Genomic DNA, 10825 nt, shown 5'->3' on the forward strand with positions numbered 1-10825 from the left:
TATTCTTTTAATAAAGAAAATTTTTTTTTCAAATCTATTCTGTTTCTTGTCTATAGTTTGAATAAGAATAAAAGATTAGCGCCATCTCTTGAATTATTTTAGAAAGATATTTTAAAATAAAATAGCCGTATTAGCCAAAAAATAATTATTTTATTTTATAAAATATATTTATTATAAATTAAAATATAAATTATAAATTATGAAAATAAAAAAATAAATAGAAAAAATTAAGAAAATATATATATTTTAGAAATTCTTTAAATTAATTTATCATATCTACAACAGATGGCAGCACAAGTTTTCTTGTTAAGTGCTGCACTCTAGTGGCGTTATTAATAAACTTTTAGTCATGGTTCGTTGTTTGTTGCGCGCTCAAAAAAAATTTCGTTCGTTCTTTTACAGTGTTAAAGTGTTATAAATTATAATTCAATCTTTATTATACATCAACAGAAAGTAAAAGGTAATCACAATAACTATTTTTCTCTTATTATTTTTTAAATACAATACTTTATAATGATATATTGCTTCAATCATTTTTCAGACCGTTGTCAGATTTATTAAGAAAAACCGCCATACTTCAAATCTGAAATCGTGATGCTCGAGGAGACAGATTCACACAGTGAGTTCATTATTTAATTATGATATTGATATATATGCATGATCTTTCTTATTTTTCAAATATTCGCAAGATGTTCGCGTAATATTTCTTTATATAAAATTTATGAATATCGGAGAGCATGTACGAATCAACAGGTAGCTTTTCAATTACATTTATCGTCCTAGCTATATAACTTTAACGTTTCGTGGACATTTATCATCGTAGTCCATTAACTACGTCATAACAATCGGTATTTCTTAAATGCAATTACATTAAACTTTCGTGTAACTTTAAGAAACTGTGTTTACGTTTCTCTAATAATAGCAACGATCCTCTGTCATCTTGAGTATTAGATACAATGAATTATTATGCAAGTATTTCGTTAGTTCTCTTTTCTAACGCGATAGTTTGAGTAGCGCAACGAATCGCTGACTCAACTGTCAATCATCTCTATTACGTTAATTTCTGTAGCTACTTTCAAGGAATATATAATAGACAATTTAAAGCTATAAAACATCTATAACGAACGTATTCTATTTGTAAAATAATGATATTTATCAAAGTTGTACAATAACCATTTTATTGAAAAACTTAGAATTTTCGAATCATTTTAAACAATCAATCATTTTCGTATAATTTCAAAACAATATAATTGTGCATACAAATAGACTTCACTAATAATCTCTGCATTATCATGCAAGAATATAAATATGCATCGATTATGAACTTCGTTAGAATCACCGTGCATCGTATAGCGAACATGACATCATGGAATAAATAAAGTTATGTAATATGATAGGTTAAATGCGCATATCGATGTTCGGCGCATTTGCATCCGCGCACGTGGTACTACGTTTCCACTTATCGTCGCTGTGCGGCGCTATTAAAAACGAATGGCAACCAATTACGCGGGAATGCAATTGCGATCATCTTCGATCCGATGATCATTCGTTGCAATATTTCATAGATCCATTCTCCGATTTTGAAAATTGAATATTCAGCCAATTATCATTTATATCTCCATGCAGAGTTCGAAGCAAACCTGTTCAGATATAAGAACTACTATAACTAAAATTTAATCACTCGTTCGTTACGTGTCCCGAATGACAGAACGATTCCCTTAAAATGCAAGATAATAAGCCCTATCCGATTTTCATTATCATTATCGTTATATCCGAATTACAAAAGAGGAATCGACGTACGCGTGAAAAAAGTCATATAACGTCCTTGCTTGACGATTTCTAACTTTGACGCGAATCTTCCTACGCGATTAGCCGTGTCATCGGCGAGCTTACAATTTACATCGTTCGACTGCAAACGCAATACAAACACGTGTGAGTGCGTTGTGCGTGAATCGTAGCGTGTCCCGTATATCGCGTGGGTGACAGTGGAGAGGGAGGAGATTCTTTGAGAAAAGAAAGAGAGACAGAGAGATATGACGAAACGACTAGAGAAAGAAAGACAAAGAGAAAGACGACAAAGACGAGAAAGTTCAGGAAAGGGAAAGGGAGAGGAAGAGGTTGAGAAAGGGAAAAGAGAGAGAGGAATAGCATGATACGTAACGTGAAATAAAAGGGGAAGGAGTGAGTAGGGATTGGAGGGAAGAGTAGCGTAGGGTGGGCGGCGACCGTTTCAAGCGGAGGAGTGCCGTAGGGGCCGATAGGAGCGAAGACCGTTGAGTTTGAGTCGAGGTGAGTGAAGCGCGGGCGTCACGACGACGTCGGCATCGTGGCTGGCCTCCACCAATCCGTCCCTCAGCGGCCATGTTGCTCGTGTACCTGGGGCGGAGCACCGTGGTCTCTTGTCTTTTTACGCTCACAAAGCTTCTTTTCCGCTCGCTCGCTCGCTCGCTCGTTTCCTTCTTCTCGACGACATCGTGTCCTCGTCTTCTTGTCGTTTCTATTTTTTTCCTTTTTCTCCCCCACTTCTTCCTTTATTCTTTTTTTTTTCTTGTTTCTCCTCCGTCCTCCCCTATCTGATCCGCGTACCTTGTTTCTCTTGTTCGCGCTCGCGTTATACTTCTCGCAGTCGCGCTTCTTTGTAACTCCTCTTTCCGCTCGACCACCTTCTTCGTCTTCGGGGGTAGCCGCATCGCACCTGTGTGACCGGTGACGTAATACAGCTGGTATCTTGACCGCGAGCCGACCCTTTTCGCTTCGGTACACGAACCGATCATGTCACAGTAGCGCAGACCTTGGTGGTTTATGAATCCGCCTTCGTTGAGCAAAGTATTCTTTGATGCTTCACATTTATATAATTATTCCGTATATTTAAAATATTCTATAAGAATTCGTGGTTCAACGCGTTATGTTAACTTTTCGTCATGTTACGTTTGCTAAGTTTTCAAAATAAGCCCCCCTCCCTCATTTTTATTTATAGAAAGATAAAAATTTATCGTCCAATCTTTAAGTCTTGGATTTAAAGAAAAAAAGAAAAAAATGAAAATTATTATCTGAATCGAAATTACTACCCCATTGCTGATATGATTGTTACATTTCTAATTTCAATATTCAAAAATTATAATAGAAACGATACCTAATTGCCAACTTATCGGCATATTAGAGCCACTCCTTAGTAGTAGATGCTAGTGAAGATAAAAAATACATCGAGCATTGAATAATCAAGTTAAAATAAACAGGAAACGACGTGTTCATTATATAAAAAAGGAATACCTATTCTACAAAGTTTATTGAAATTCATATTATTTTATATTTTTATAATTACCAACTGTTTTTCTTTTCCATTACGTAATTCGATTACAAACATTATTTATAAACGTCCATTATTTTACTTTCGTATCGCGATGTTACGTGTTACACCACGATTATTTTAATCCAACTTTACTCCAACTTTCAAGTTCTAAATCCTGCAAAATTTCAAAGATCTAGCATTATCCTAGGATATCCTAGAGTTAATCTCAGATATCCATCACGACAAACTATCTAATCTAATCCAAGAAATACATATACACATATATATATATACCGCGAATCCAAGCGAGAGGGATCGGTGGAATCTTCCCAAGGATTGTTACTTCGACACTCGATAGAATCTCCATTGTAGGAATAGATATACGCGACGGCGGAGAGGAAACGATGGTCGAAACGAGAGGCCTCCGAGTGAATTATTCCCCGTCGTGGACACGCGCAATTATTAGGATGCACTCGAGTTTTCCCTCCCCCCGCGTTTCGTACACCACGTATATATCCTCTAAGGCCTCCGCTTGATTTACGCCGCTTTACGCTCCGGCCAACGTTTTCGCCTCGCCACTCGGAAATAACGCAAGCTCCGTACTTAACGTTTCGTTTTACGATTACGCGAATCGCGTATAATTGCCGGTGCCGCGAGGTCCGGCGATTGTATTTCGCCTTCGAGCCATCGTCAACTGTCCCATAGATCTTCCCGCGGCACAAACAGAGTTGGGATAATTGCGCGTACGCGGGTACCGCCGGGAAACTCGGCAATTATTGTACACCTAGATGTTCTACACGTTCTAACGCGGATGGAATTCCGTGGGCTCGTTACTCCACGTTCCTTACAAATCAATTAGGTATAGGCTCGAGGAAAAGGATCCCCTTCCAACGTCGGTTTTCTTCGATTCATGTTTCTGGATCGATGTTTCTTTTACTCGAGGTTTGGGTATATACTACTCGCTTCTACTTCTTATTTGTTATTTTGGATAGGCTCCATTTTGGTCTTTTTATCGTAGATTACGTTTAGTTGCGTTTTTTTATAGACATTTTTGTATGATTGAATTTGTTCTTTTTTTTTTTTGGAATTGTATACGATACTGGCATAATTTTAGGGATTATTAAGTGTATTTTTAAGTCGTATTTTACTCGTGTAAGAGAGAGAAAAAGTTGTATTACAAAAAGTTAAATTTTTCAAGTTTGCATTAAGGGAATCTCTTATTCGAGACGTAACTGCAATATGGAGTAGAAATTTGTTTGGTTTGAAACGAACGGTTTCTTGACGTTTATCAACCTCTTTCCACAAACAGAGATAGTATAATTAAATATTATTCGGTTGACACGCACTCACACACATAAATATCACGATTGCTCGGATTTTTTTCGGTGCATCGAGGTTTAAGGTAAAGATAGCGATTCGACAGCAGTCGAAAAAATACGATAAACGTAAAGGAATTGGTCAATATTTGTCTCATCATTTATTAACAATATATTAAGACCGCAAAATGGCGATTTCCATTCCACAATTTCCATAATTTCTGATAATTTTCTGCTATTTTCAAACGTATCGTCTTACGCTAATTTAATTCTTACGTTTACCTCAAAAACGAAATATAAAAATTTGTTTCTCTATCGATAGAATTTTCAAACTCGCCTGAGTTTATATTTATATCCTCGATTCGAAAGATTTCACCACTGCGAAACTTTTGAAAATGACCGAAACTGAAATTAGAATTTATAATTGCATCATTCTTGGAAAATTTCCAAGAATTATACAACGAAACTCGCTGTATAAAATCACCGAGATTAAGATTAAAATTCCATTGGAAGATTTTTGATACGAACCCAAAAAGAGAAAGGAGGGGAGGTTCGACGCGAAAAAAATGTAGAGACGGCGTACGATATACGTTGCGCGATATTCGACCGTTCTATCCGGTCGAAAACGCGGGCGTCCGGCACGCGGATCCCCGGGTATTTGCGTAACCCGACAAAATATACAGATCGAATTCGGAGTGATTTGTTTTCTTTGCCGTTAGAAATTTTGTTCGGCCGTGCTAGGTGGCTACCGGGCGAAAATAAACATTTTTCCACGCTTTTTCGCCCGTTGAAACGCGTTGAGCGCGCGCGCGCGCCTAACAGTTGTACGCGCGTCGACGCGCGTGTCAAATAGTTGGAAACGTACAGGTCGCATTCATCTTCCAACTATTATCTCATACATAACTCATCTGTTTTCCCCATCAGCCAAATTGCCGTTCCCTCGCGATATCGACCGATCTCTCAACCCCTCACCCCCTTTTTCCTATCCTATACACTCTCTATTCTGTCAAAACTGCCGCTTTTACATCGATGACTTACGATTGGGAAAAAATCCTCCCCGAAATCCTTGTGATTTATTGAAAAGAGAGAGAGAGAGGGGGGGTGATATTTACATTTATAGATTCGTGCAAATTTTTTCGAAAAAAATTGAATGATGTAATTGAAGAGATAATGGGAGATCGTATCAAATTTTTAACATTCATTTGTCACTTTGGTAAATTTGAAAGGCATCGTGGAATTGTAACAGGAACAGTAAGATTTATACAAAAGTGTATCGTAACATGAAATACTCCTAATTTTATATTTCGTATACACTTACTTACAAAACTTTTCTATTTCACTCGAAAACCATCTTTTATTAACTCTTTTCTATTCATCCAAGATCAATCCTCGAATAAATATAATTTCTATAATCGTTTCTCAATTCCTTACACTTCAATCAAATTTCGAATATCTCACGTATCTCGAGTATCGCTAACTCTTCTTCATTACTTTATTGCTACTATCCAAAAGAATTAAAATTAAAATTCCCAATAATAATCACTTCTTAATTCTAATTCTTAATTATCACCAATCCAACTCTCGAACACTTGCGGCGCATACCTATCTGTTATACGTATCAAATAATTCTCTACTCGACTTTCGAGGATCGAGGCATCGAGTTTCAGGATTTCTGGTTCTGGAAGCGCCGGGACATCCCGCGGCCGAGCTATCCACAGTAGGGGTCAGAAACGGTATAGTAGAGATCCTGACTCCCCTCTCTCTCTCTGGATCCACTCACGGCGGGGATGCTCCGAATTCCGAAAACGAGACCGTGCTCTCCTCGTGGGCGGATCGTGGCCCATAAATACTTGCGGTGTAAACACGAGTCGCCGAATGTTTGGCCAGCCCGGGCCTCGGCCAACCGTGCCACGGATTCGATCGTCTGATGTAAACCCTTTGGTTAAATAAACCGTGGCCGTGGCGGCGTTACGGGCCACGTTTCTCCACGGCACACTTGTCCGCACGATTTGCTCGGGGTGCACGGTGTTCGTGGGCAATAATAACGCGCGCCCCCCTATTAATTATTAATCCCACCCCGCTGCTCTCCATCGACCGTTTGGAAACCGCGTTGAAACCGAGATTTGCGACGATACGAAGTTGGAAGTTGAGATCGCTGCCTCTTATTGTCGTTGATGGAAACGTGATTTAAACGTGATGGAAGTTATCGATTTTATGGAGTACGATTGAACAATTATTTGGGAGATGATTTTTCGACAGAGTTGCCTTACAAAAAAGGGAGGAAAAATATAGGATATAGGATATTTTCGTTGTGATTATTGGATCGATTAAAAGGATATCGGTTTTATGGGGCACGATAAAGTATCTGTATTTGGTAATATATTAAATGTTGATCTTTTTGAGCTATGGAATTATGAAAATAGTTATTTAAATATTGTTGATTGTGTAAAATTGATTATTGAATTTTAATTATAGATAGGAGATTATGAAAATAGTACTACTTCGTCGATCACAAATTCGTTATCGATCCAGCTACCTTTTTGGTATTATCTTCCTTTCAAAAGATCTTCGAATCTCATCGAATCGTTATTCTTCGATACATATATTTTTCAAACTTGAAGAATTTTATTTATGAGAAAATTTCAAAAAATACGAGTAACGTCAAAAATTTGTTAATTAAAAAGGATAAGGTTTCGATCGATTTTGACTGAATTAAGAATTACGATCTGTACATAGGACTGGTCACATGATTACGAATAATCGAAATAAACGAGAAAGAAATTGAACCGGTCGATACCGGTAATAACGAAGTATTTCGTACGCGCAAGAGAGGACTTTATCTTAGCAGTCTCTTATCTGATTCGGGCAAAACCACACCACGGTTGAAGGAGGCAATAAATCATTTTGCATAAAGGAGGGAACAATCGAAATTTCAGGTATTGTCACGCGGCGATCATGAGATCCGTCTCGATTGCGACATCGAGCGCGAAACGAGTTCGATCGTTTCTCGTATCTCGAGTTGTAATGCCGATTTCTTGGGAAACTTTCGATTCGTTTCTGATGTATTTATGCACCGAGCTGATTGCACACTTTCGAATAATTATGGGTAATTCGTCGGTAAACCGAGATACGATTTCTCAGGAACGGTGGAATTTTCAATTAATTCCTGATATATTTATGTACTAAAATAGTTTCTTATCTTGCGAATAATTTTACGTAGTTTGTGGTGATTTTATGTTTCTCTTTCCTCTTTTTAATAATCTCTTTGCTGCATAGCCGGGGTGACAAAAACGGATAATATTCGCGAGATATTATAATGATCGAGACATTACAAATATACGAATACTTATTCTCGAGTATTTGATCATTTATATCGAAAATATCATTGCACATTCCGTTTGACCGTAATATAAAACGTAACATGTGCACTTTTTTTTTTAGAGAAAATATTTCTTCGCGTCGATGTAAAATGAACATTTTATATAAAAAAAAAAAAGAAAGTAATAAATGTTTATTAACTCTCGTGTACCTCTATCTCGTCCGCTACCGATATATTTAATATTACTCCCATCTTTACTTTTACATTTACTTCTGAACTTCAAGACCAGCAGACATTCCATCCAGACTTATCTCATAACGCAACATTATAACCAAACTATCGGATAGATCGTCTCTCGTTGAACGAGATCGAGCAACGAAACTCATTATCGCGGGGTATACGAGGAGCTGGTCGAAAGAAGAAGAAGAAGAAGAAGAAGAAGAATCGCGAGAGGTTTTCGTCGTCCCCTTATTCATAACGCGCGCACGTGCAACCGCGCGTTTATCGTGGTGCAACGCGCGATCGTGGCGTCGGGTGGGCCTCGCCACGGGGGTCTCTCTCTCTTTCTCTCTCTCTTTCTCTCTCTCTTTCTCTCTCTCTCTTTCTCCCTCGTCCCGGACGTGTATTTATGGGCGAAAAAATATTTTATCATAATAATAATACCGAGATACCACGTAGCCACAATCTCGCCCCCTCTTCTCCCCTCCTCCATCCATCCCTGTTTCGCGGCGCAAATGAGCAGCCCCTTCCCACCTTCGTAAAAGGGGAATTCGATGCTCGGGCCCCGTTTCCACTCGAAAGATTCCTCGGACTCCTCGGGGTCCGGTACAAGGGGCGACGCGATAGGTTCGAGCGATTACCAAGAAAGTTATTAGGATATCGATCGAGATCGAGGATTTTTCGCCTGTTTTTACGCCGTGCCAACCTCGTCCACCTCGTCCGCCCTGCCACCGTGCACGCGGCTGCCGCTGGAAACCGGTGTCGGTTTGCACGGCGAAACCGAGACCCTGCTGTAAATGCACGCTAACGAAGCATAAAATGTGAGAACGAGCGGAACGTATTACGCCCGTACGCCCGGTACACCGTTTCCTCCTTTCGCCTCCTCTCCTCCTCGTTTCTCGAGGTTGCCCGTCGGGTTATTACGTCGACGTCGGGCGACGTTGGTTGCGGATAGTGGAAAAAGGGGGAGGGGCCTGGTAAATAGCGAGTAACGCGAATAATCGTCATCTGCAACGTCGGTCGAGCTTGCGATCTTTATTGTTCCGTTCATTGTCGAGAAGGGATGGAGAGAAAAATAGAAAAGATAATTAGAAATAGTCGCGTCGTTCTTATATATTTAACAGTCGAGCACGAAGAAACAAGAAAGAAATAATCTTGCTCTTCGATCATCTTTATCGAAATTTCACGAGTAGTTATATCGAATCATCGTCGTATTTAAAAATCCTTGTTCATCTATCCTTATCTAGGAATATATAAAAATAACGAACGAGGCGAATACGCCACTGGATCCATCCCAACAGAGTTCAAAGAGTCGAATTCGCGAGATACTGATCCTCGACGACGAGCCTCTCGATCGTCACACAAATCTCCCGAGGTGTTCCTCGAGAGGTGTTCGTCCGAGCTCCATCAACTAAATCGATGATAAAGGCGCAGTTTCGCCTCCCTCTCTCTCTCTCTTACTCTCTTTCTCCCATTGCTTCGCGCGTATGGTCACTTAACACGTTAGTCGGAGCGCGTGTACGCAAAGTATCCTTCTCTCTCCCTGGTTCGAGAAAGTGGAGAGAGGGGTGGAGAGAGGGGGCCTCGCGGTATCGTGTTCGGTTGGTTTACTCGGAACGGCGACGTATGTTCAAGGGAGTTACGAGGCGGACGAGCGGTTGCAGCTGCGACTCTAATTGCGAGACTCCTCTCTCGTAGGTATTTGCATACGCGGGAAATATCCTCGAGGCTACGATTATTATTAACTTCTCGGGGCGGGGGACATCGCTTTACCGGGGAACGTTAACGCGGGGCCAAACTTTGACCGCGACCGCCATTTTGGTGTCGTTGTTATATTATTGGTTCGAGTTTATTGCACGTGAATCGAGCCGTTACTAGGGGGAGATAACGCCATTATCGTGGCGTTTTCGAGAAAAATTTCGACTCGAACTCGTGTCGGCGAAAATGGTGGACGAGTTGAAGATCGGATCGTAATTGATCGAGCCAATTTTGTGTTAATTTTGTTAATCTATCGATAGGCTGATTGATCGAATGGGGACGATTTTGAGTTGATCCGTTTAAATAATGAATATATGGAACGTCAACGTCCAATTATCGTCAATTGGTTGTTCGAATGTCTTCTATATCGTGTTCTTCGTACATCGAAATTTCATTTTGAAAATATCGTAGGCTTTATTGCATTATCCGTGAAATAATTCAGACGAGGGTAGATACGATTATAACCGGTAAAAAAGTAGATATATTCAACGTTACGACCTATTGGTGGCTGAATAAAAATGGCTATTAAAATAACCGAAGCGATTCAAATGTCTTATTTCTATTACGTAAAAAAGATGATGATCGTTCCTTAAAAAAAAAAAAATTTGAAAAGCAGGTATGGCAAGAATCGTTGAATTATAAATATATATCCTTCAATATAAATAGGTTTTTTAACCTATACTTTATACGTGCCATCTACTTATAAGCACAATTACGCTCGTAATATTCGCATTATTACTCGCATTAACGCTCGTAAGAATTCGAATACTTTGCTCGATTTGCAGTAATAATATATGAACGTTACTAAAATGTACAAAATAACGACTATGAGCGATATTTATCACCTTGTGAAATCAACAGATTACAAATTGGAATTGTTTGTTTAAAAATTTACAGCGCTATATTTGAATTTTTTTCCACAGA

Source organism: Apis dorsata, unplaced genomic scaffold (genome assembly GCF_000469605.1).
Source record: "Apis dorsata unplaced genomic scaffold, Apis dorsata 1.3 scaffold_265, whole genome shotgun sequence".
Lineage (NCBI taxonomy): Eukaryota > Metazoa > Arthropoda > Insecta > Hymenoptera > Apidae > Apis > Apis dorsata.